The 26430-nt window shown below is 42.5% G+C and overlaps 1 protein-coding gene across 1 annotated transcript in view; it reads left to right on the top strand.

Moving 5' to 3' along the window:
• Window positions 1-20953, top strand: part of LOC118612920 — a 45520-nt gene extending 24567 nt beyond the window's left edge. The window contains exon 3 of the transcript XR_004955278.1: window positions 20593-20953. The gene's annotated coding sequence lies outside the window, so the exon portion shown is untranslated. The remainder of the gene's footprint in view (window positions 1-20592) is intronic.
• The last annotated feature ends 5477 nt before the right edge of the window (window positions 20954-26430 follow it).

Genomic DNA, 26430 nt, shown 5'->3' with positions numbered 1-26430 from the left:
CTGCACAGTGACAGTTTTTTTGTAAGTATATCAATGAGAGCTGTTTGAGGTAATAAGTGCATTTCTAGCATTGACTGTCATAGTCCTAAATGTGGAGTGAGGAGATCCCGTTCGGGACATGTAGACAGACTTTTGTACAGGATTTAAGGTATCAGAAGGGATCTCTGCTTTGAAGCTAAGCTCATGAAAGAACTGATGTTATGGTGACTATCGAGCTTCCTGGCACCCAGTGTCCCTATGGGCCATGGAACATTTCAAGTTAGTGACAATTTCCTTGCAGGGGAGCGTGGGCTCCCCGTGAAGAGTTAGTTAAGGAGAGCAGGTTCATAATTGCAACGCGGTTGAGTTTAAAACAAGCTAAATGAGAAGATTAAAATTATTTCAGGGGAAACGTTTCATGGGATATTAATACATTGGCAGTAAATAATGAAAAATAATGAGAGTATTAAATCCTAACAACAATATATTAACTGCAAAGGAACTAATTTGTAGATGAGTGCTTTGCTTCTCTCCGGGATGTGTTTTCATTTGCCGAAAGGAATGCTGAGAACAGCCACCAAGGAGCCAGCTTTGGTGAGATTCGACTGTAGCGTTTAAGAGCTGAGGTGTCCTGGGCTCCTTGTAAGGCTCGGGCTTGGATTCCTTAAGCTGCAAAAAATAATACCCTGGAGGGGAACAAAGAAGTTTCTCTTTTGTTGTTTGTTTGTTTGTTTGTTTAGAATTAATAACATTCTCTTAATAGAGATTTTTTTAAAAAATCACGGAATGATTTCTCACAGTACATTGTGTGTCACGCCCAGTAGGGAATTTCAAACGAAGGGGTTTTACTGGCATCCATAGGTGGGTGGCCGTGGGACAGAGGAGACACTGGCGGTGGCAGTTTTCCGGGTCCTTTTGTGGAACAAAGTGGTACCAAGAGTGGGACCGACCCTTAAGGGGAGGAGCCGGGAGGGAGACCAGTGAGGCTGTTACAGATTCTTCTTCTTCCACCATTTGGCTCCAGAAATCATCCCACTGTGGTAAGGAAGTGGGAAGAAGGTGAAAGGGATGAAAGTTTTGCCACCCCCAAAATGTGCCTTTTGGGATATCGATTTTAAGCTGGTTATTAAGAAACGAAAGACTCAGAGAGAACATTGGCCCTCCCCTCCCCCTTCCTGCCTCAGAGATTAAGGTGGAGAAGCTGCTCCAGGAGAGACTCAGCACATCCACCTAGCGCGGGGTGCGGGGCTCCAGCAAGGGCGGGGGGCTCCAGCAAGGGCCCGTTCACTTATGTTCCCTGTGTCCCGTTTCCAGGTTGCCTAGCAAGAATTTGCCTGCTATGTGTGTTCCGCTCTTCCTCGGCCACCTGTAAATTGCTGATTTCTTTCGAAATCTCAGGCCCCTTTCCCCCTTTCTTCTTTGTCCATAATGGCATAGAAACCTCAGCTGCCCAGTACGTTTGGGTTCTCATATTTTATGATGCCTAAGGCATGTGCATCCATGATAAATAGTCCGTTTTCTCCTGTTAACCTCTCTCTCTTAGTTAGATTATCAGTCCGGCTAGAAGAACTTAGAAGGTGGGAGGAAAGGATTTTTTATTTTTATTTTTGCCTGTGCGAATGGAGTAGGGATCCAGAAGGGCTAACGGAGAGATGGGGAAAAAATCACTCTTGTTCCATGTGACGATGCTTTATAACGAGAGTGTAAAGGCTGGTCTCTGGAGACTGTCAAAATAATAAGCCGTGTTTTTGTGAAATCTGGTGTTGGTGGGTAAGGGGGGGCTTGAGGGTTGTTTTTTTTTTAACATTGCCTTTCATTTTTATTTACCTCAAATTTGAGTTAAACTGATATTGCTTCACCTGCTCCAGCTCTGCTTTCATTGCTTAACATCTCACAACATCCCCTTTAATTTTGTGGAAAGAGACCTGGATACACGAAGGTAGATTCGTGATTTACTACGGCTACAAATTAGTAGCAGAACGAAGAATAGAAAACTAAAGAGGAGCAGTCATCTGCTTCGACTATTCTGTGTTTTTCATTTTCAGTGAAGAGCTTATGGTGCTGGGATGTATTCTGGTCACCACTGAAGGACATTGTTCTATGTAAAATGAAGACAATTGTCTTGATTCACTGCCTTAATAATCATATTTCTTTCTCCAATTCACAAAATTTTATAATTCATCATGAGTGTTTTAGTCAATTAGTAAAAATTAGAAAGGTCCTGTAGACTACAGGTTTCCTGCAAGACCCTCTTTGGTAATTAAAGATCTAGTTTCACTAAATCTTGGTAAGGATAAAGTAATTAACTCAGGTTCATGGAAGGCCTTACATTTCTCTCATTTTCTTTTCTGTATTGTCCAGTAAGTTCAGTATTATTATTTGAATGTCAAATTACAGCTTTTGAGTTATAAGCCCTCCAATTTGCAGGGATAACTTAAAAATCTAGTAGAGTCTTTTTCTAAAGAATTAGCTCACTAACTCTCTAAAAATTTTCTTTGCATTTTAAATACCCAGAAAACAAGAATCAGAAAAGGAATACTTCCAAAACCAGCACTTTCATGCACAGAAATTCCAAATGCTGGTCTGTTCTGTGATCAAATTTTATTAGAGCCTAAGGCAGCTTGGCTTGTGATCTTTTAAGAAAGTAGTATTAATTTTTTTCCTGTTTTTTTTTTTTTTTTTTTTTTATCTACCTGTGGTTAGGTAATGAAGAGTAAGAAAGGAGATATTTTTTTTCTTTCTGCGAAGGATAAAAACAGAATGTTCCAAGCCAATAAAAGCATTAGTACCATTTAGAATCCAAAATGTGAAAGATTCAACATAATTAACAGAGAGTAACAGTTTGCTTCACAGCATTTTAAATTGACATATCATAGACAGTGTACTGCTCCTCAGTTTGGTAACATTAATAAATAAGTGCTTGTAATTTAAGAGTAATTATGAATCCATCCATGTGTGATTTTCTAATGAAGTCAAATAAATCAGCGGTTAGGAGGCATTCTTTAGTTCTTAATTGGGAAACTAGGAGCAAGTTTAAGGTCTTAATTTCCATCCAGTTTTTCCCATTGTAGTGCTCTTATGTAATGGTTTGATAAAGTCATTACATTTAGGGAATGCCGACTTTGACAACATGGTACTTGGAGCTATGAAATCCTTTCTGCCACTTTTAATTGCAGTGCTATTAGCCATGTCAAATATACACCCATTAATTATAAAATACTTTGAGATCTGTGGATAGAAAGTGCTATAGAAAATTGTAGAACACTTCCTTCTTCCAAAGATTGTAAGGAAGACATGTGCTAAGTGTTCTTGGACTCAATTCACATCTGGAGACATTTTCAGTGGAACAAACTTACCCAAAGCCACACTGCAAGATAGGAAAAGAATGCAGGTATTGTTTCTTGACATCCTTTGAAGACCACTAGAGTAACTTATTAATCAAACAAAGCTGAGTTTATGACTTACTGAAGTAGGGAGAACAGGCCCCTGATAACGTCTGGGATCTCAGAAGAGAGGTCAGAGGTGGACATTTATAAGGTTAGGAGGTCTGATTGAAAGTAGCTGGAATATCGTTGTGGGAATCTGATGGGCAAATTTGAGTTGTAATACTTTAGGATTGCTAGACCAAGAGTTTACAGACTTTGCACTTTTATCTTCCTCGGCAAGAATTTTCTGGGGAAAATAGTTGATACATATTGATGTAAATAAGAGCCTTAGTTCTTAGTCCTGATAATTCAGCTATGAGATTGCAGGCCATTGGGTCTCTAATCAGGTCAGTTCTGAATTAATCCATTTAGCCACCCACCCGTCTGTCTGTCCATCCATTTTCCATTCACCCATCCAACCAATATTCACAAAGGGCCTACTATTTGTCAGGCACTATGATGAATATTAGGGATACAGAACCGAATGATGGGTTTTTGCCTTTAAGAGACTCACATTCTAATGGGGATGACAGATACTTTAAGAAGTGATTATAATAACAAGTATGAATGGGGAGAGATAAGACAAGAAATATTGATCGTTGCCCAGCTGTGAAGGGATTCAAATGCAGTGCTCAGGAGAGCCAACTGCATTCGGTAGACCAGGAATTTTTAGCCTTGGCTGCACTGTAACACCACCTGGAGATTAAAAAAAAAAAAAAAAGAATAACTCACTCACGCCAGACCACGTAAAGTCAGAATTTCTGGGGTAGGACTTAGGGCTTTAAGCCTGGTAATTCTACTGTGTAACCAGGATCAAAAAACCCTGCCAAAGTGACTGCAGTGCCTTCAAGGTTTTCAGTGAAGACAATGACAAGTTTTGAAGTGTGTACAAATGATGGTGGCAATAGGCGGGTTGGAGCAACTGAAGACAGGGCGGCGAGGTGATTCTTGCGAGGTGCGAGGCCGTGGTCTGAAGAGGCGGGGCAGCGATGCGGAGGAGCACAGGCTCGGGAGGCAGCCGGCGTCCCGTTTGGTGCTCCTTCGATTAGCTCCGTCGGCCCTTCGCCTGCATCGCAGTATCTAGTAGGGGCATGTAATAAGCATGTAAAAGCGCATGCACTGAGTTAAACAGTGGAGCATTATTTGATATTTACAATGTGAACAAAAGCACAGCAGAGGACAAAATCGATCTGCTGTGGTTTTGTGGAAAGAGTGTGGGCCTCGGAAGTCAAGTCCCTGGGATGGGCCTCGATTTGCCTTCGATGATTTGTCTGAGCTGAGTAAGTCCCTGAGGCTCTCGGACTCAGTCTCACGAGGGCCATGGTTTCTGCTGTGTAATCCTCCCAGAAATAGTCTATGATCAGATGATATAATTGCTGTGAAAGGATGTTGAACATTAGAAAGAAGATAGGTAAAGAAACAGGCCCAGGGAAGCGCCCAAAGACGTCCTGGGAGGGAGCTCTCAGTGCTGCCACCACCCGGGAAGTTACGGCAAGGTCTCTCCTGCGGGCTCGGCCCCTAGGCCCTCAGCCCACGTCTTTGGGTCCATCGCTCTTGCCCTTCGCCTCTTCTGTGCTGTTCCCCGCTTCCGCGCGAAGGGTGTCAGGCCGGGTTCGGGAATCGCATGTGCCTCGGAGGTCAGTGACCCTTTTATGTCTAAACTCCAGTGTCATTCCAGTCTATCGAAAGTGACCGTGGCATTGTCTGTCTTCCTGTCACGACTCACTGTCACCTTGCCTTGTTTATATATTTAACAGCAACTCTCACAATCTATAATTATCTTAATATAAGGCCCATGAGAGGAGATACCATGTTTGTCTTGTTTTCACTACCTATCCAGGCCCCCGAAGATAGAATGTGCTGTGTAAATATGCGTTTAATGAATTATCTTGATTATGCACCTCCCACGTTCCTTTTAATTAATACATTTTATCGTATGTCCTCTGGGAACAGAGCCCAGTGCTAGGTACGTGGAAGGACGCAAATAAAGCGATGTTATCGAGTCCTACGTTACTCCTACGTTACAGGAGCTTGGACAAGTCTTTTCACCTTCCCGGGACTTACCGACTTTGTAAATTGAGAGGGTTAGATGCCAAAAAGAGTACACAACCTTTTATTTCTTCCGCACATTTATGGTCACAGCACATTCTCATTAGTGATTTCTCGCACTGAGCACGGTGCCTATTGGGGAATTGTTTAGTGGATTCTCCAACCCTTTGCCTTAAAATATATGGACTCAGTTCCCCCACCCCTCCTCCCCTCCGCAAGTTTCCAGAACATTTATGATCCATTTATCAAACCTGGCTTCGCACAATGTAGTTGCGTGAGTCATCTAAGAGACATTCCTTGATATTTATCACACGTTTAATGGCAGAAATATAAAATATAGGTGAAATACTTTAAAAACACTTCTTTATTAAGCACATTTCTTAAGTGATATTTATGTGCTGGGTGTTCTGCTAGGCTCCCTGGAAAAAGCGGTGAACAAAAACGGATCTAGAGTTAATCTTACGGTGCTTTCAGTGAAACGTGTGAGATAGACATTAAACGTGTGATTGTGCTAATGAATGTAAAAACACTGCTAAATTCTCTGAAGGAAAGGTGAGTTTCTGTGAAAATGTATAACAAAGGAGCCTGATTTACACTGGCAAGAAGTCTTCTGGGAGAAAGCAGTGCTTCAGCTGAAGCACAAAGAACCAGTCTGGGTGTTAACGTGGCTGCAGGCGGAGTAGGGTGAGGAAGAGGGAGCGTCCCGTGGGGAGGGAGTGACTGCACTGAGCCCTGGGGTAGGAAAAGCTTGCTGTTCAGTTAGTGAGCTAATCCTTTAGTGAAGGCAGGTGTCAGTGAGATTGGAGAGTAGAGGACAAGGTGGAAGATGGTATTATTTGATGCTTGAAAAGTGGGCAGGGGCCAGAAATGCAGGACCTTGTGGTCCACATGGAGGATTTTGAGCTTTAATTTATGATTGGTGGGACGCCGATGGTGTTTATAACGGGATTTCCATCATCAGATTTTGGGTTTAAAATGTCACTCAGGCTGCCATGTGGAGACTGTGCTGCAGGAGGGTGGGTGTGTAGGAAGACCCCTTAGCAGTGAGCCATTGCAGAAGCCTTTGCACGAGACGATGGTAGCATGGATTAGGGGACTAACAGTGGATGTGGTAAGCCGTGGAAATATTTGAGAAATGTTTAAGCAAGGATTCTGGCTTTGCACCATTCCCTGAGGCTGAGAATACTAGAGTAAGATTAGATTTTAGGGCCAGATCATGAAGTCAGTATTGTATAAATTTGAGGCTGAGATGCCTTCAGGCCATTCAGCTGAAGACTTCACGCGGGAGTTAAACATATTATTTGAGATCTCGGGGGAAAGGTTTGATTTTGAGAGTCTCAGGGACTAGAAATGTTAGTCAAAGGTATGGGTCTGGATGAAATTGCCTAAGGAGAGAACAGAGAATAAGAAAGGAAGGCAGTAGAGGGCACAGTCTGGAGGAGCTCTTTCATGGGGTCTATTAAAGGCAAAAAGAGCAAAGAAGGAAAAGACACCAGAAATGAAGGAGGAAAACCAGGGAGTGGGTGTCATAGAATCCAAGAGAAGGAGTGGCACAGGCTGGCAGGCAGGCTAAATGCTAAAAACGTCTTTATTCGTTTGTTTTTGGATTTATCAACATGGCAGTCAATTTTTTTTTTTTTGGTCAAATATTTCTTAAATGGCATGTTGGTCATAGAAGCCATAAAGGTGTAAGCTTTAGTAAGAAATAGAAACTGTGGGTTTAGACAACTCTTTCAGGAGATTAGCTGTAAAGGGCAGCAGAGGAGTTGAACGCTATAGAGTGATGAGAGAGTTTTCCTTTTAAGGATGGGATCATCTTACACATGTGCAGAAGGATCACACTGAAAGGGAGAGGGTGATTTGCATAGGAGAGAGGAGGTTTCAGAGATGGGGAAGGTGAGGACTCCAAAGGATGGCCTGGCCTGGGACGAGGGTCACCTCTCCTGCTGTAAAAGGAAGAACGAGGCGGAGCGTGGCCCAGGCGGAGTGTGGGGCGCACGCTTCGTTCTGTCTTCCTCATATATATTTACTCATTGTAATTCTTCTAATCCTAGGCTTTAGGGCAAGGAAGATATGTTTCCCCAGTTATTTTGCTTTTCTTTTTCTTTTAAAGAGTACTTTCGGTGTCCTTAAACCTTCTGTTTCCTTCATTTTGCTTCCCAACAGCTTCATTAACATTTCTAAAAATTCAAATTCTCACTCATGACCTCTCAATAGAAGACTGTGGCAAATTGCTTACTACTTCGAAATTAGCCCCTCTAACAAAATACTTATTCTGTTTTCAAAAGAATACGAGATAAAAAAGACATGTATAACATTTTCAGGAATTGTATATACATGACAAGTGATTAAAATACAGTATTTGTAATTAAATTTTTAGTTCCTAGATTAAAACAAGCAGTCTTACTGGCTGCAGAGAAACCAATTAAACATGCAATTTTGTTGAAAGCAATTGTGAGTTTGGAAAGGGACCAAAGAAATAGAAAATTGTGTAGTTTCAAATATATAATACCTTAATCCTTTGTGTTGGTTAAGTTTCTAACCCTCTGTGATAGAAAACCTGCCTAGTATTCTAATACCCTTGTGTCCAAAAATTACCAGGTACACAATCCAGTGAGAGCATTATTTGCAATTTGATTGCTGTGCAATTGATCTGTTCCAAACAGGGGTGAGCCATTTTGTTTCCAAGACAACAGAGTTGGATGTTAAAATTATCGATCCAGTTGCTTTGGCTACCCTATGGTGAAATTAGATTGATGGAGGGTGATCTGACAGTTTGGTGATTCCCCATTGCTGCTGGTCTTCCCATTTTAGGGGCAGCTGTACATAATCCCTAAATCTTTACAACCTGAGTAAATCCTTTTTTACTGGTCATCTTCATGGAGAAGACGTTTTAATTCTAATATCGTTTCCTCTCTCCAATTTCAGTATCTGCAAAATAGGCTGCAAAATAGAGCTCAGGGAGTAGAAATATCCTGCCTTTCAGCTACTCTTCATCTTTATCACCGACTCCCATACAATTTCCTCTTAAGAAATGACCTGACTGCAAAAAACAATTACTCAAGGAAAGAGCTGATTCCATTCCCTTTCTACTCTTGATCGACCATGCGATATAGTTCTGAAGAGTTCATCAGTTCTTTTCTTTAGCATTCTCTCAAGTAACCAATTTTAGCACTGAGTCAAGCGCCAGCTTCTTCCCTGCCTGTCCTTATACTTTTACAGTTACACTGACCTGGAAGATTGTTTCTGATGGCAATGGCAAACCCCATTAGATGGTCACTATGTTCCCTCCTTTCCTTACAGGTGACGATATAGACATACAAAAACAACCGGTAAGTCCATTGTCCGTTTGCTCTGGGATCAGCCCCACACTCGGTGGGCCAGCTGGGGCAGCCGTGTTCCCAGTTGCAGCAAATGCAATTTGTGGTATTCAGTGACAATAGTTCTCATATCCAAGATGACGTACAATCTGGCAAAAACGAGTTTTTTCCTAATCTGTGAATTTATTTATGAGAAAAGACTGGCAGAATTATATAAATGAATTCATGGTTATATAATAATGAGTTATGTCCACTAAAAATTACAGTTTTATGAAATTGAGATTTTCCTGAAAAAAAAAAGAGACTATTTCTATAGGTTCAAGCTAATCTAATTTATTTCATTTCAACTCGGCAAATATTTCTTGATTACTAACCCTGCGCATGGTACTGCGATAGGTTGTATGAATGCAAATCCCAGCCCTCAGAGGACTCATTCTTTTGGGGAGAAGAAGACAACCGAGTAGCTCCATGACAGTGGGATACCTGCGATGAAGGAGGGAGCACGGGATGCCGTGGGAGCCGAGGAGAGGAAGTGCCTCGCTGTCGCAGAAGAGATTTCTCCCCAGACTTTAAAGAGCAGGTGGCACTTAAACCTAACCTCTAAGTGAGCCTTGGCCAGGCCGAAAAGGGAGACGAGGAGATTCCAGGTCTGAGGAAAACATCTGCAAAGGCACGGAAGCACCGAAGAGCATTCATGTTTGGAGAACAGCAAGTCACTGGAGGTGGCTTCAGGTTGAAATTCCACTAGAGTTTACGATGGAGAAGGCAGAAAGTAAAATGGGGCGCTTGGATTGTAGAAGCAACCAGAGTTGCCTGGTATTGGCTGTCTGGAGCAGTGCATTGAGAAGGGCTCTGAAATAGACTGTGCATTGTGGAACGATGCCGTGATTGCTTTGTAATGTCTGCCGAGGGCAAGGGAGTGGGAGGGGTGGGCACCTGTGCCATGTATCTGATACTCCTGCTATGGATATCCTGTCAGGAGAACTGATGAAAAGAGGTGTGCTTACAGGGTGTTCTAGAGAACGCTTCGAGGCTTGGTTCCTTTTTCCGTTTCTTAGATCGTTGAAAAACTAAGTCATGTTTCTTCTCTATGCTTCATTGTCTTTCTTAGTCAAAGTCATTTTAACATACTTTACCTTACAAGATAAGCTAGATAATGTTTTGCCACACACACACACACACACACACACACACACACAGATGTGTATGTGTAAAATCAGTGGAATGTTTTTGTTCTTAGAATGAGTTCCTTTATAAATCAGAAGGTGAAACCATTTTCAAGATCAAAAAAGAATTTAAGCATCATCCTGCCAAACCATTTTATTTTATAGATGAGAAAACAAGGCTTAGATTGATATAATTAGCCCATAAATAGTGAGGTTGAAAATGTACTTATAAGACTCAGCCATCCCACACCTGGGTATACACTCTATAGCCATGCTTCTCACAGCTTTTGCTGTCATGCCACATGTTGAAAATATTGATGTTCCTCTTAAATGCAAATACCAGCTCCCCAAATATCACCACCACACCCTGTTGATAAGACAAAGTTTAGTGTATTGTTCATCACTAATACAGAACTTTGGCAGCATCTCAGAAGGGGAAGGACGAGACTAAATTATTGAGAAATGGAATTCTAGTTTGAGGCAGGTCCTTCAATGTGGGAAGTCGATTAGAACTGGAGAAGGATCAGGATAAACAGTCTGGGGCTAATGGAAACAGTGGCGCAAGGATGGTGAAGCAAGAGGTTTGAAGAATCTTAGGGCAAAAAATGTTGGTGCTTTCCATCGAAGAATTAATGAGTCTTTTGGGGAGTTTCTGCAATGAACAATCAAATAATTTGTCTCAGCAAGAGACTCCTGGGAAGTAAAGTAATGCTAATGTAAGGGAATAGCAAAATACTGTAGACAGTGAGATCTGATTTCCACTTTCAGTGTCTCGACTGACTACGAAAGCAGATGATTTTGATTCTGATTTCACGGCATGCACTGCCAGAAGCGGGTGAGGCAGCTCATGGGTAGAGTGGATGAGCGAGGGGCTCTGGTCAATCTAGGCTTTAATGTGGTCTACCTGAGAGCAAGAGAGATACATTCCTCAGCATACCTATAACCCATGTGTGCCCCAAGTTGTCAACACACTGGCTTAGCATCTCTGTCTCAAAGGAAGAGATAGATACAAAAATGTTTGTAGCAGTGTTGTTTGTAAGAACGCAAAATTGGAAGTAACTTCAACATCTATCCACGGGAGAATGAACAGATAAAATTATGGTATATTCAAATAAAATGCGATATTGTGCAATAGTCAAGAAGAATGAGGTAAAATTATACATATCAATATATATGACTCATAACTACACTCTTAATGGAAAAAGCCAAGTTGCCAAAGAACATATGCAGTATTTTAACTTTTATTTGCACAAAACACTTTTACATGTTGGATAGTATCGACGCTTATGGAAGGCATAACAAGATGCATGCAGAGATAAACAACTAACTAGATGGCGGTTATCTTTTCTCCCGAGGGGGAGGACACAGAGGACTTCGAGTGTAATGGTAATGCGATTTTTGAAGTTAGGTGATAATTTCAGAGGTGCACATTATATTCTATTTTTATACCTTTTGTATCGCTTAACTCTTTCCTAACAATTTTCAAACATTTAAAAAATGTTTTACTAAGACGCAAAAGCTTAAATAAGTGTGACTTTTCCAAAGCCCAAGAAAGCAAAGATCTGGGTTTTTGTTCCTCTGAGGAAAAGTGCCATGAGCCCTAGGGATGACCAAGTGCATGAAAGTGTGAGTGTGTGTGTGAGAGTATGTGCGTGTGTGTGAGTATCCATGCGTGCGTGAGTGTGTGTGAGTGCGTGTATGCGTGCGTGTGCATGCATGTGTGTGGGCGCATGCGTGCGTGTGTGTGAGTGCGTACATGTGCACATGTGAGCATATGTGTGTGTAAGTGTGCATGCATGCCCATGTGTGAGTATCCGTGTGTGCATGTGCGCGTGAGAGCATGTGTGCGTGTGCACACATGTGTGCGTGTGCGTGTGCATGTGTGCGCACATGCGTGTGCGTTTGCTGGACTCACAGGGAGAGAGAACATCCATGGGGATTCGGTCGACGCTGTTGCTGACCTCGCAGAGCCAGGTTTTCGGGCGCGTCTTTCGCGGTGGGCTCCAGAGAGGTCAGTAGCTGCTGTCTTTCTCTGGCGACAGCTGTCCTAGGGCGGAGTCAGGTAGATGGGAGAGGATGGGGGTGGAAGGGAGACTTGACATCACTATTATTTTATGAGAAAAGACCATCAGTTGTTCCTTATGAATTGAGTGATCTAATTCGGGGGCCTGGGACTCTAGGTTGCCTGAGTGACAACTTCTCGAGCCAGAAGTCAGGTTAGGGTAACCACAGTTATGCTATAAATGCAATATTTAAATAATGAACACGAATAAAGCAAGGACTCCTGGGGCACATTTAAACTTTCACTTAAGTGTTCAGTAGAAACGCCTGCTGGATTCCTATTGATTTTTAAAATGGGTTTGGTAGTGTTTGTCAACGCTATTTTAGTTCAATGAATCTACCACTTAACGTTCTCCAGCATAACAAAGGGGGGAGAAGTGAGTGCTCCCAGAGATGGGCTTACATCCTACTTTGACGGGGAAGCAGTGCGTGGAAACGCCAGCAAACTCCGAGATGACAGGCGGCACACGAACCAAGCAATTATTTTCAGTATCTCTGTTTTGCAATTACCTTAAAATTTGAAAATGGATAATTAGTTCCTAATTCTTTAGTCAATATCAGAAAACCTCAGCGTCTGAGCTAGGCTGAGCCTGGCAGCGTGATTCTGAATCTTTCCTAACGTTTCAGTTAACCTGTGGCATGCCAGGTGACTTAGCTTAAAAAAGGAATCAAGTATTTTTTGAAATTGCATTAATGCTAAAATACTTGACACCTTTTGTGGTATAAATGCAGCTATACCATTTGCATTTCATGTATATGAATAATATTTTCTTTGACCTCTTAACCAAACACAGCCCCACTCTTTATGACCCCAAAGGTCCACAATGATGGCTTTGTGGAGGGAGAATTCTAGGGTTCTTGGGAGCCTAAGTTGTCCACTCTATGGAGTGTTTGAACTTCAGGAAGGATACATGTGTAAAGTCATGCTTCCTACTCCTATACTGGGATCGCCAGTGGTTTGTGGATTTTTGACTGAAGACTGAGAACACAAAAATTGGAATATCTTTACAAGAAAAGATGTATCAAATTTAAGGTGATTTTGCAAAAAGTCGACTGTCAAATACGAGTCATCAAATAAAAATCAGCCAATACAGTGAAGGCGTTTTAAATAATGCTCTTTACTTAGAATTTTGGAACTAGAGGGGGACTTGGTATATTATATGATACACTTTAGAAATATTTAGCTTGGATTAACAAAGACCAGCAGTAACATTGATTACAGAAAGCTTGACATTTCTAAGCAAAAAATGATACAGTTCATTTGGAAAAAATGCATCACTACTATGACATTAATTACTAATTTCAGTTCCAGTTTTTAGTATATGTGCCCCCTGTCAGGGCAAGCCCCTAATTTTCCAGTCACTTGATGTGGCACTAACAGTTTCCAACTTGAAATGTGTTCATGTGATTTTATCTTTCGAGTACAATTTACTTTTGACATACTGATTTTTTTAATTAAAATTTTAAACAAATTTTACCTTTTCTCTTTGTCCCGTTCTCTCTTTTACTCTCCTTCTTTGCGGCCTTCCTTTCCTATCCAATTCCCAGTGTCCCACACTCATCTGTTCTTTATGTTCCGTAATCTAATAAAATCTCAACTAGCTAATACATTTATATTTCTAGTACGCATTTACTCTTCAATAAATAAGGTTGGTGGGGTGGGGAGGATTTCAGTAAAGAATGGCGCTGGGGACCTAGCCCGACCTGGTTCCCAGGACCATTGGTGGCCCGGGGAAGGGAGAAAACTCCAATAATAGCTAATATATTTGCCCATCCTTGTGAGAAGGGACGTGTACCTAGATTTAATTTGATTTTTAAAAAACTTACCCTTTCTGTATTGCATTTATTAGGAGACAATTTCATAAATTTTACGTACATACCCAAAACAGAAACTTATAGAGCCATAGTTTATCTAAGGACCTGTAGTTTGCCCCTTTTCAATAATAAGACTTAATCTACACTTTGACTGAAAAACGCTCAGTATTATTAGACGATAAAAAAAGTGACTCCTGCTGACAGAAGTGAATGCTAACGTTGAATTTAAAGGGGGAAATTTAAAAAAAGGAGAGTTTAAGAAGCTTTTTATGTATTGATTCAGAAAGGTCAATTTGTATCAGAAATGAGCTTGCTTTGGCATTTTAGATTTTTTGTAATCATTTATCTTTTCGTAACTGAAATAGATTCTATAGAGACAGAGGACACCATTAGTCAATTCAGATTTGAAAAGAACTAGTGCCATCAAGAGAACTATGCCTGGTCGGGGAGGATATGGAGAAACTGGAATCCTCGTACATGGCCTATGGGAGTGTAAACAAGTAGTCATTTTGGAAAAGTTTGGCAGTTCTTCGAATGATAAGCACAATGTTACTGCATATATGACTCAGCCATCTAACTCGTAGGCACCTACTCAGGAGAAATGAAAACATACGACCACACAAAAACTGGTACACGAATGTTCATAGCAGCATTTTTCATAATAGCCCCCAAATAGAATAACCCAAATGTTTATCAACTGATGAATGGATAAATAGAATGTGATATATATATATATATATGTAAAATAACATTTCACTGCATCCATGCATGTAGGTATATAATACACATGTATGTATATATGTATACATATGTATGTATGCATATATATACATGCATACATGCGTGCATGCAGTGAAATGTTATTTTACAATAAAAAGGATTGGAGTACTGATACATGCTACAACATGGATGAACTTTGAAAACATTGTGCTAAGTAAAAGAAGCCAACCACAGAAGACCATCTGATTCTATTTGCGTGAGATATCCAGGTAAATTCATAGAAACAGAAAGTAAATTAGAGGGCTGGGAGAGGAGGAAATGAGTAATTGCTGAACAGTTTGGATTTTTCAGGAAGTTAGAATATGTTCTAAACTGATTGTGGTGATGGATACGCAACTCTATGAAGATAATACAACCATTTAATTACACACATTAAATGGGTAAATTATATGCTATGTGAATTATATTTCAACAAATTTTTTAAAGGTACACTGCAATCCAGACCTCTTAAGATGCCTTGAAATGGCCTATTGGACATTTCTCTTATATCATTTCATGTTCAAAAGGCCAGGCTTCCTAACTTAAAAATACAGTAAATTTTTTTAGGAAAGTGTTAAATAAAGCTTAAGCCTAGCACAGTACATTTTAGACCAACGAGAAGAAGAAGGCTTCATCTGCACTGTGTTGATTTGCACCACGTGCCCTCTCTCTTTCTGGGGACTTGTAATTGGGTTAAAGCGATTTCCTAAATCTGAGGGTCAGATGACCAACCTCTGTGGCCTCGTCATGTCTCAATTGGACAGGTATCCTGGCGCCGAAGGATGTTCCATGTTCCACTCGCAGAGACCGGCTTTTTGCTTTTTATTGTCGACGCATTCCATTTTTTTTCAGGCATTATTCACATCTTCTAAAGCACAGTATCTTCTGTACCTAACAGTGCTTAATAGGCACCCAGTAAATATTTGTTGACTGAACAGGGCAGGAAGGCAGAGAGGGAAGCCTGAAACGGGCAACTGTAAATCACGACTCTGTTCTTTTTGCACCTTTAGCATAAAAGAATACAAAACAAATGGCAGCATCCTGTAGGGATGTTCATGCCAAGGGATAATATTGTTTAATTTTAGTAGACTTAGTTTACTTCTTTTTGCATCTTGTTGAGATTTTGCTGTTATAATCAATAGGACAAGTAATAACACATGTTAGAGAGGATGTGGAGAAATAGGAACCCTCATACACTGCTGGTGGGACTGCAAATTGGTACACCACTATGGAGGTTCCTCAAAAAACTAAGAGTTGATGTACCATATGATCCAGCAATCCCTCTACTGGGTGTTTATCCCAAAGACTTGAAAACACAATATTCGAAAAGATATTTGCACACAGTGGCCAGGATGTGGAAGCAACCAAAACGTCCTACAATAGATGGTTGGATAAAGAAGCTGTGGTACATATATAGAATGGAATATTACTCAGCCATAAGAAGAGATGAAATACTGCCATTTGCAACAACGTGGATATACCTTGAGATAATCATGCTAAGTGAAATAAGCCAGACTAAAAAAATTGAAACCTAAAAAATTTAGGTTTATGTTCCACATGGTATCACTTATATGTGGAACATAAACCTAAAAGCAACAAATGAACAGGACAAACAGAGACTCATGGACATGGACAATGGACTAGTGGTTACCAGAGGGCAGGGGATGGGGGAGGAGGGGAGAAGTAGATGAGATAAAGGGGGTCAAATATAGGAGGGTTGGGGGAGGGTGAGGGTGAAGTGGATAAAGGGGATCAAATATATGGTAGCTTAAAGAAACTGGACTCTGGCTGGTAATCACACAGTGGAATATATAGATGTCATATTATGATGTACACCTGACAATTATATAATTATATTAACCAATGTTACTCCAATAAACTTTAAATAAATGAGTAAGTAAAGAAAGAAAGAAAAAAGATTTTGATTTTACTCTTATTACATGCTGTAATGGTTATAGAGTGGGATTTGCCAGAGTGGTGTTTGCCCAATTAAAAGATGAGAGAAGGGGGGCGGAGAGAGAGAGAGAGAGAGAGAGAGAGAGAGAGAGAGAGAAAATTGTGCTGAATATGCAAAAGAAGCAGGTATAATAGAAGTTACACACCCAAATGCAAATTGCTACAGTGAATTATCCAGTACCCAGAATGATCCTTCAAAATGTAAATGTGATTACCTTCATTAAAGCAATTTCTTAGACAAATTGATAACAAGCATGTATCAAAGTTTAATTTCAAACTGGGCCACAAGGGAAGAGGCTTCTGAAAAAGCCAATTCAAAGACTCCCTCTTGGTAGAGACACTTTATGTGAGTGTTTAATTGAAGACGATAAAACTATTAGGCTCCTCTCAAGACCCATTGTCAGGCGGGTGGGTGATGAAATTCCCAGAGGGAATATTTAATTTCACTGAAGTCTATCAGAAAATTGTTTATGCATTTTTATTAAGGATGACATATATTTCCCAGAAAGCGTGTACCTTATATATCATAAAATCCAAGTTTAGTACCGTTTTCTGTCCGTCAGTTTCTTGTTTGTAACCCTCCGATTGCTTCCCACACTACTTAGAATAAAATCCGAATCCTTACAAGAGCCCCACCCTGCTGCTGTCATTTCCGTTACTTGACTTCCTCCTTCCTGTTTCTGGAACAAGCCCACCACGCTCAGGCCTCAGGTCTTTGCTCTGGCTGTTCTCTTGGCCTGGAGCACATGCTTCTTACACAATCACACAGCTGGCTTACCCTACCTGGATGTACCCTTACCTAGAATTACGGGGCCCTCAGCTCCATCTCCTATCTGTCACCCTCTGTGTCCTGGCACGGTTACATTTTATACTGCACTATCTGGCGTGACCACATCTATTTATGGTTTACTGTTCAATCTTCCCAGTTCCCACCAGAGCATAAATAATAAAGTCTCTAAGGGCGGGGCTTTGTTGCATTCATTACTATATTTCTGGGGCCTAGCTCAGGGCCTAGCTCATTGTACGCATTATGGGCTGAATCGTGTCCCCCAAATTCACGTATTGAATACTTAGCTGCCAGAATGTGATCATCTTTGGGGACAGGCCTTTACAGAGGTAATTAAGCAAACATGAAGTCATTAGGGTGGACTCTAATCCAATAAAATCGGTGTCCTTACAAGAAGAGGAAATTTAGATACAGACGTGGAAAGACGATATGCAGATGGCGGGAGAAGCCAGCCATGCTCAAGGCAAGGAGACAGGCATGATCAGACCTCTGGCTCCCAGCCCTCGGCAAGAACTAATGCTGCCAACACCCTGACTTCGGACCCACAGCCTCCAGGACTCTTGCAAAAGACGTTTCTGTTGGTTAAAGCCGCCCTATCTGTGTATTTTGTTGGTGGTAGCTCTAGCAAATTAACACGGTATAATAAATGTTTAATAAGTATTTGTTAAATTAATAAATGGCATGAAACATTTTCGTAGGGACAAAAGGTAGTGATATTGTTGGACATTTATCCAGAAGAGGAACACGGCTGATGACTTCTCAATAGAAACTTAAAGTTGGCATGGAAACAAGATATTGACTTAGTGGGAGGATAAGGACAGTTCATCTTGACAAAAACGGAGCAGCCGATACAATTCATTTATGTCTTGGAGATCATTTCATCTCTTGGAAGTTTGAGAAAACAATGCACGGCTACTTGGGGTTTAACTTATCAACAAAGGAGGAAACATACGAGTAAACGATGGTGATCTGAATGCTGAAGGAAGTGACTGTGATGTTGGGGTTTGTGACGGTCAAGGGTGCTGGTTATTAGACACATGCCTCAATCTTGGGAGAATCAGACTGAAAACTGTGAGCGAAAAAGATAGGTATTAGCTTCATTATCAAAAACACTAACTGGGAAGAAACACGGGGGTCCGAAAAAACATGACTCTGACATGGCAATTACAACTGACTTCAATGAGGATAGACGGAGAAGCTCAGATAAAGGATCCACAGGGAGCACAATCCCAGAACACCGAGGGAGGGACACATGGCTACGAATGAACACAAAAGCGCGGCTTAAATCAATACGCCCCGCGTTAGGAAACCTGCAGATGAGGAGGCACCGAGACTCCCCCAAATGCTACGGACAGCAACATTTCGATTTTGATTTGACATGTTGGAGACACAAAAACAAGGAATGTTTCTGACCTGCTTGAAACTTGCTTCTGGCAACAGATGGCATAATGCTAACTGCTCAGTACAAAGAGAAAGCAAAAGTACTCAAGCCCTGTTTCATTGCTATATTCTTCACCCACAAAAAGAATTTCAAAATTAGAAAGCCCACACAAGCAATCCATACCAGGTCAGGATGGTAAACAAAGAATTCACTGCTTTTAACGTGGTCACATCTCAGACCTGGCTGAATCACATTCCTGAGCCATGGGAAGATGTGCAAATGGATGCCAGACTCTCACGAGTCGTTTCTGAGGAATAATGGTGACTGACAAAATGAAGACATTTAGAGACGCACAATGTTCTGTAAATTTTCCAAAATGGAGAACAGATAATTTCTAAAAATTCGGGTGGATTGAGCTGACTATTGATTTTTACTATGAAACAAAATGCTAGATGGTTTGAAAACACCTCGAAAATACAGCGGTGGTCACCAGCTGGCATTCGTTGTCGCCGTCCGTTGTTCCGTGCATTTTCATGATACCCTTGTTGCTAAAAGTAACTCATGCCAAATCGAGCTCATTTTCTTTTTGGAAAAGTCACCAAATGATGGATCAGGGGAGCAGCTGAGACATACATGATATGGCTTTTATTAAGGTATTTGTGTCTGACGATAGCCATTTTTAACTGCCAACTGGTGGGTCATTCTCTGAACCATAGCATGACCTGAGGTGAACTTCCAATCTTCACAAAAACTTTTCCTCTTTATGTCTTAGTTAGAGGGACCACCAAACCACCAGTCTTCTTAGATAGATAGAATGCTCTCATTATCCATCATGCTTTGCTCCTCATTCTCCCCTGGACCACTGGGACATCTTCCCTTTTTCTCGTGTTCTGCATGTTCTGGATCACGCTCTATGCAGTTGCCAGAGTTATCTAAAATTAGGTCTGACTGTGCTTAGAACTTTGCTGGCTCTTGGATGTTCACAGGGTAAAGTCCCATCACTTAACACCAAACCCTCCATATTGTGCTCCTGGTTTTCTTAGCAAAACAGTTACTTTCCAAAGCACTGCATGCAATCTATAATTTTGCTACACTGAACTCTTTATTATTTTATTTCATTTCAACGCACTACATTTTTTAATTCCTTGAGGTTTCAAGTGCTTTTTGTTAGTTCGTTTACTATGTCTTAGTTCCTTTTCTGTCTGGCAAACTTTCACTCACACTTTAAAGCCAAGCCAAGTCGATGTCACCAGCCTATTGCAGGAACAATATATCTTTTTTGCAAATTTACCTCTAGACCCAAACCAATGACAATCCTTCATCTTCCACCATGCTTCGTACTCTTGATTGATCCTGGGACTGGACCTTTTACACCTTGACCTTGCACGTAGCTGAGTACCCCAGGGGCAGACTCTGGCCATTGTCCCATGCTGGCTTGCTCTTTCTGCCTTTGTCCAGGAATCCCAAGAACTGTAGACTGTGAAACCCCAGGCACCATCTCTTTAAAGTCTAGGCAAAGATGGGATGACTTTTGTCAAAATCACTGTAGAAAAGATTCTGGCATTAAGTGAAGGTTTTATTAAATCACTTTTAAGATCTTCATCAGCTCTAAGAATTGATGATTCAATAGGACAAAATGTTTAATGTTTTCTTATATGGCTATATTCCTTTGATTTAGCTGAAAGTCTTTGTCATTTATATATGGGTCTTTGGCTGATGTTAATTTTTTTTAATGAATTTATTTGAAATAAATGGGTTGTAACTTGCAGCTTGGATGGTTTTCAGCTTACATGGATTATTCTAGCTTTGATATTTATTTTGTCAGAGAAAAACTCCTAATTAGCACTACGGCAGAAATTTTGTTTTCTCATATATTGTTCTCTTTCCTCCACAGAAGCAGCATTTTGAGCTGGATACACAGCAGCCTCTCTGACCTTCCAGCGTTCTTGGAGTTGGGTGTGACGGAGTTCTAAAGAAGTGTGATCTGTGACATTTCAGTGTGTCTTTAAGTGCTTATGATTTGCCTTCTTTCTCTCTTTCCTCTTTCTCTGATGGATGTGATGCAGATATGGCGGCAAGGCATCTCGTACTGCAGAGGCCAGTGCATTACTCTAGGGATGGATGGTGAGGATGCAGAAGGAGGAGCCTGGATCCCCATGTGGGGAGCCGCTACCATAGAAGCCCAGTTCGTGAGAGGAAAACGTCAATCATGTTTAAGCCACTATTATTTTGGATCTTTGTCTACTATCAATCATTAAAAATCTCATCTTCTATGTATCGTATTGGTAATGGATGTTTAGATTTTTAAACAAATAGATCTATATTTTGAAAGTAGATTAGATTGATGGGCCCTGGATCTGGATAAAGATTTTAAAATAAGGGAGCTAGGCAGATGGGCAAGGAGAGAAGAAAAGGGAACAGGCATTTATTGAGCACCTATTGTATACCAAGCACTATGTCGGGTGCTTTGCCTGCACGCCCCATTTAATCCCTGACCTCCGTATTATTGTTCCCATCTGTAGCTGAGACTTAGCAGGAGAATTTGGCCACTAACCAGTAAGGGTGGAAAAAGAGTTTGATCTCAAAGCCTGGTCTTTTCCCTCTATGCTTGAGGAGGGCGTAGTGTGAGTTGTGAATGTAGGGGAGATCTGGGGTGGGGTCTTCGTGAGGGCTCACCGGGGATCAATCCTATTTATTTGCAGACCTCCTAGGGAAAATAGCCCAGTAACTTTTGACTCAAGGATAGGCCTTAGGATGCTGTACTTCCTCCAGGGGTGACAGGAACCTTGCTTTAAGTTCGGAGGGTCAAGGCGCCTGGACCCTGTTCTTGGGTCCTCGTTCACGGTCAGCGGAGAGGGGTGCACTTTTAAGTGTAATGCAGGCTGTCGGTTTCGAATGTTCGCAAACATTTTCTTATTCAGGGACCCGGAGAGGGGCAAAAAATGGAAAGGGCTGTATTGGGTAGTTTACTGCACGTCCATATGCACCCCAAGACCAGACAGAGGGAGAGACCCTCCTGTAAATCTGAAGACTCCACTGGGAGCCTCATTTTTTTAATTCAGGGCAGGGAAGGCGCTGTCAGAGAAAAAGCGCCACCAAGTGGTAGAAGAAAGAATAGCAACGCCGGGGAAAACAGTGAATGGAGTGGAGGCCGCTTGCCTGAGACCTTCCAACTTTGTGGGGGCGGGGCGGGGCGGGGAGGCGGTAACCCCGGGGAGAAAGCAGGGTGGACAAAGGCTTGTTTTTTAGTGGTACAGTACTGACGAGGGTTCAGTGTAGCCTGGGAAAATAAGGATTTTCTAAGCCTTGGGAAGGGAAGGTTACTTGTGGAAGCTGGAGAAGATACAAGTTAGAGACTGTAGAAGCAAACTCTTTAGCTAACCAGGAAAACTGGGATTGTTTCTCGTCGACTGAGACTCGTAGGCCATAACCAACAAACCTCAATGGCTCAAGAAATTTGGGAGAGATTTTCCTTGAGTTTGGGGAGAGAAGGCAGAGGTAAAGAAGGCAGTGAGTGTGGGGGGCTGGGCTCCAGGGGGCAGGTTAGTCAGCTGGAGTGACATAACACCAGTGTCTGGGGCCCTGGGCCTCTAACCAAACCTGTGCCAAGCTGGACCCTAGCTACAGACTGTGGCTAGTGTTGCTGACCTGCGTATATTTCATAACTTTTTATAAACTCGCGCTCCAGGAAAGCAGTCTTGTGATTTTCTTACAGCCAAGACGAGCATTTTGGTCTCACTGTCTCACTCCTGAGGATGAAAGAACTGTGAAGTTATATTAGAGATGTAAATTGTAGAGCCTGCTGGCCCTCAGTCCTCCCTCGGTGTAGCCTCCCCAGTATAGACTGGGCAATCCTGTTCTCTTCCTTATCCCTGCCTACCCTGTAACCTTTATTGGCATGCAATTGACCCAAGATTGATGAGTGACACATCAGACCATTGACCCAGGAGCTGGCCTTACCAGTCTTATTTCTTCTTGCAGGTATTTGACATAGAAAATGCTGAGAATAGTTGGCGACTAGAGCAGAAACTGAGAGGCGGCATAGGGGCCCAGAAGGTCAAGCTGGTCCCATGAGGTTGGTGAGGGGCCACGTGGGGTTAAGCGGGGGCTGGCGAGGACTTTCTGCCAGAGAAACTATGTGGCCTGTGAGGAAGTGCTGGAGATGGTTGACGGTCCGTAGAACTGCCTTTGTTTCTGATGGCTTCCTGGTTCTTCTTCCAGTCCTAGGTCTACTCTACAGCTATGTTCGAAAACAAACTCATTTCTTGAGGTCCATTGGATGAATCTCTTCCTCTCCATAGAAAGAGCTGGAATCAAGCTGAGATAAAGCGAAAGGCAGGACCCACTGGGCTAATGAGTCAGGAAGGCCTCCGAGTCTGTGAATGATGAGGGCACAAGTCCTTCCCATGGTTACACCAACGTCTGTATGGAGCTGCAGAGTTCTGAGGCCTGTAGACATTTCACAGCTGTGACTTTATTGGTCCTTGTCATGACCTTAGAGAGGAGGAGAGCAAGCATTATCACCGTCCTCATTTTACTCAGGAGGAAAGTTCACGCTCAGAGATTCAGGGACTTACTTTAAGCCATGTAAATGACCCCTGGCAGAAATGTGACTTGAACATAGGTATTCTGACTCAAATCCCAGCTTGATTTTTCTCATCAGCTCAGAACCACCTGCAGACTTGTGATGCTTGTATCTAAGCCTCAGCCTTTGTCATTCTGATTCAATAAATATGAGGGATGGGCCTGAGCATCTGGAGATCCATGGGGGGGGTGGGGTGAGCGCGAGGAGCCTCGTCACTGAGAACTCTGGACAATGCGGGCTGGACAGCCAGCTCCATCGTGGTGGTTCCCACGAGCTGGCTCGCAAGCTTCAGGCCTGAGGAAATTCCACAGGATGGAAGGAGAGATTAAGAAATCATTTTTCACTCAGTATATTGACAGGGTCTAGAAAAAGACTAGAACCATTGTGGTGTCATGAGTTGATTTGGGGCCATTTGCCCCCATAATCTCCAGGAACTGACCATTCTTAAATAACAACAATTGAAACGGTGCTATGTATTATGTGGAGTACAGCTTGAGGGAAATCTGCTATTTTTAAAAACTGATTTGGAACATATAATCCAGCCCTCAACCGTGGACTTTCTACATAAATACAGCTTCAAGGCTTAGTTTCCTTTTTAAGCAGATTGCTCCACTCACCCTTCTACATGGAGATTCTGAAGCTGTCACGAAGACATGTAAGAAGTGAATGAAAAGATAAATAACCTTAGAGAGAATTTCAGGGCTTTCCTGGCTTCAGGCCCTTCTCGATCTGGCACGGAGCTGGTGCTCCACAGACCTGGGGTCCTGCCTGGGCAGAGGCTGCCAAGGCCGTGTGAATCTTAAAAGGAAGGGAGCCAAAATGCAGTATAATCACAAGAGGAAACTACCCAAATAGTGACAAGAAGATCTCAGGAAGTTCACGGAGATGGCGGGGAGAATGAGGAAACCATCTGCTTGGATCCTTCTTCATGAGCCCCCCCTCATCTCGCCACTGTTGCGCGTTGGCACGACCTGTTCTCTCCTACAGCTGCCGGGCAGGTCTGGACTTGGTGTGTGACCCAGGCTCGGACGGGGCACTTAATCCTGAGGGCGAGAAGGCGCTGAGTCGCTGAGTATGGTGGCGAGCCGAGCTGTGGCACTGCCATGGCCGCGGGGCCCGGAGCAGTTCCAAGGCGACCATTTCTCTGGCCGCATCTTGGCTGAGCTTTGCCTCCCTCATGCATGTCCGTTCTCTGAGCCAGGTTCTTTGATCTCTCTATCATCCTTCCAGCGCCTTTCTGTTCTAATTAGGGAAGCCAGAGTCGGTGTCTGTTTTGTGTAATGGAGAACGTTTGTGAAGGGAAGTCACAAGCTCAGGCTTGTTTTGGTTGGGTCGCCCTGGCAGCGGAGGGGCCGATGGCACGTGCCGCCATCACGGGGTGGAAAGGTCCTTCCTCCAGGTTCTGAGGAGAATTGCTGAGACTGGTCACAGTATGCTGAACAGTCATCTTCCTCACCAGGCAAAGCAGGAAGAGAACAAGCCTTTCCCATCGGTATCCTTGGAGGTCTTGAGTGACTAACGAGAACGGCAACTGGGAGGGGTGACCCCAGCTGGGCCCCCATTGCTGCTATTGGGCACACTGACAGCACCGAGCAGGGAGTCTGAGGACCTGGGGATGTTTGGCTTGAACTTTTCAAAGCTCAAATGATGCTGGCCATAAAGAAGAGGCACAACAGCCCCTCGGTCTCCAGGGCTGTGCCTTATGTGAGCAGTAAATTATCTTTGAGAGGAGGAGATGGAAAGCTGCATTGGGCAAGGATAAATAAAGATGCCATTTTTATCCCCTCTTTAAAAGTTTAGTTTAAAAAAAAATTCAGTGTATGTTTTCTGCAGTTGCCTAATTAGGAGAGTCACTGAAGCTGTGCTTTCCATAGCTTTCCTTGTGGTTTGTATGTTCCCTTTGTAATCCATTAAGTTTTATGGCATTAGCAGGGATTTGAAACCCCAGATTTAATCAATAGCCATTTCTCCTGTATCAGCACTTTTGCACAGTGCTCTGTATATTAAGCTGTGTTTTAGTGCGTTGTCTGACCTTTACCTCTTAGACTGCGCTCCCTAATTATAACTTCTCCTGTTTGACCATGATATACATCTAAGGTCAAAGGCTATTAATAGCACTTGTGAATTTTCCCTAAAGAATCACACACACACACACAAAAATCCCAATGTGTAGATATTAGGATTGTCTGGATAGAATTTGGGCAATCGGTCTGTGCCTCTTGATCTGACAAAATTTCTTTCTTTCTTTCCTTTTCTGATCTTTCTTTCTTCTTTCGGGCTATTGGGGGAGGCTTTCGGAGGGGGATGGGTGGCCGAGATAGCGATATCTCTCTCGTATCTATCGCTCTATTCGCTAACCCCCCCCCTTCTCTCCCCCCCCCCTCTTTCTTTCTATCATTTTCAATGTTAAATGATCCCAAATATGCTATTTAGGATTCTAACCCACTCCTGAGTACAATTCCTGTTTTGGACACATAAGCCATCAAGGGTGAGGAAAATCATTTGATGTCTCATGACACTCACGTTGTCCTCTGAAACACTCCTCTGATGACCCATGCTGTCTATCTGATTGTCATACCGTCTTCCAGCGGCAGCAGTCTAAATCTGAAGGGACCCACTTCCTGTTTCCTCTCATGACACACAATGCCTGTCAGCTTTGGAAGCGTTCAGGCCCCTGTGCTGTTGATCAGTAGATCTGCCTCTGAGAGGACACTTCAAGGCTCATCCATGGGGCCTCTGTTACCTCTCTGAGTGAAATGGAAAAGGAACTCTAGGCTAACAGATTTGGCAGCGGATAGGCTTTGTTTATTTCTAGAACGACTTCTCAGTATGAGTCAGATCTGGGAGTCTTACAGGTCGACTTCTCAGTATGAGTCAGATCTGGGAGTCTTACGGGTCGTTTTATTCTCAGTAGCTCGAAGGTGAGAGTTTTGTTTATGGGTGTGCCTCAGGTCCCATCAGGGTTTGGAGCCGCAGCAATAGCCTCCCCAGTAGGCCTGCCTCCCTTGCTTCCTTTCTGACTTGGCTCCTCTTCTTCCAAGCCCAGACTGTTTCTTTCCCTGTGACATCTCTTCTAAGAGAATCACTTTCCAGAATTACCCTCCTCAACCTTCCTCTGCTTCGTACTTTAGTCCTGAGTGCCAAGCC

This window comes from Rousettus aegyptiacus, unplaced genomic scaffold, assembly GCF_014176215.1.
Source record: "Rousettus aegyptiacus isolate mRouAeg1 unplaced genomic scaffold, mRouAeg1.p scaffold_m13_p_17, whole genome shotgun sequence".
Taxonomy (NCBI): domain Eukaryota; kingdom Metazoa; phylum Chordata; class Mammalia; order Chiroptera; family Pteropodidae; genus Rousettus; species Rousettus aegyptiacus.
Note: the sequence above shows the minus strand (reverse complement) of the source record. Positions and strands in the feature narration are given on the sequence as shown.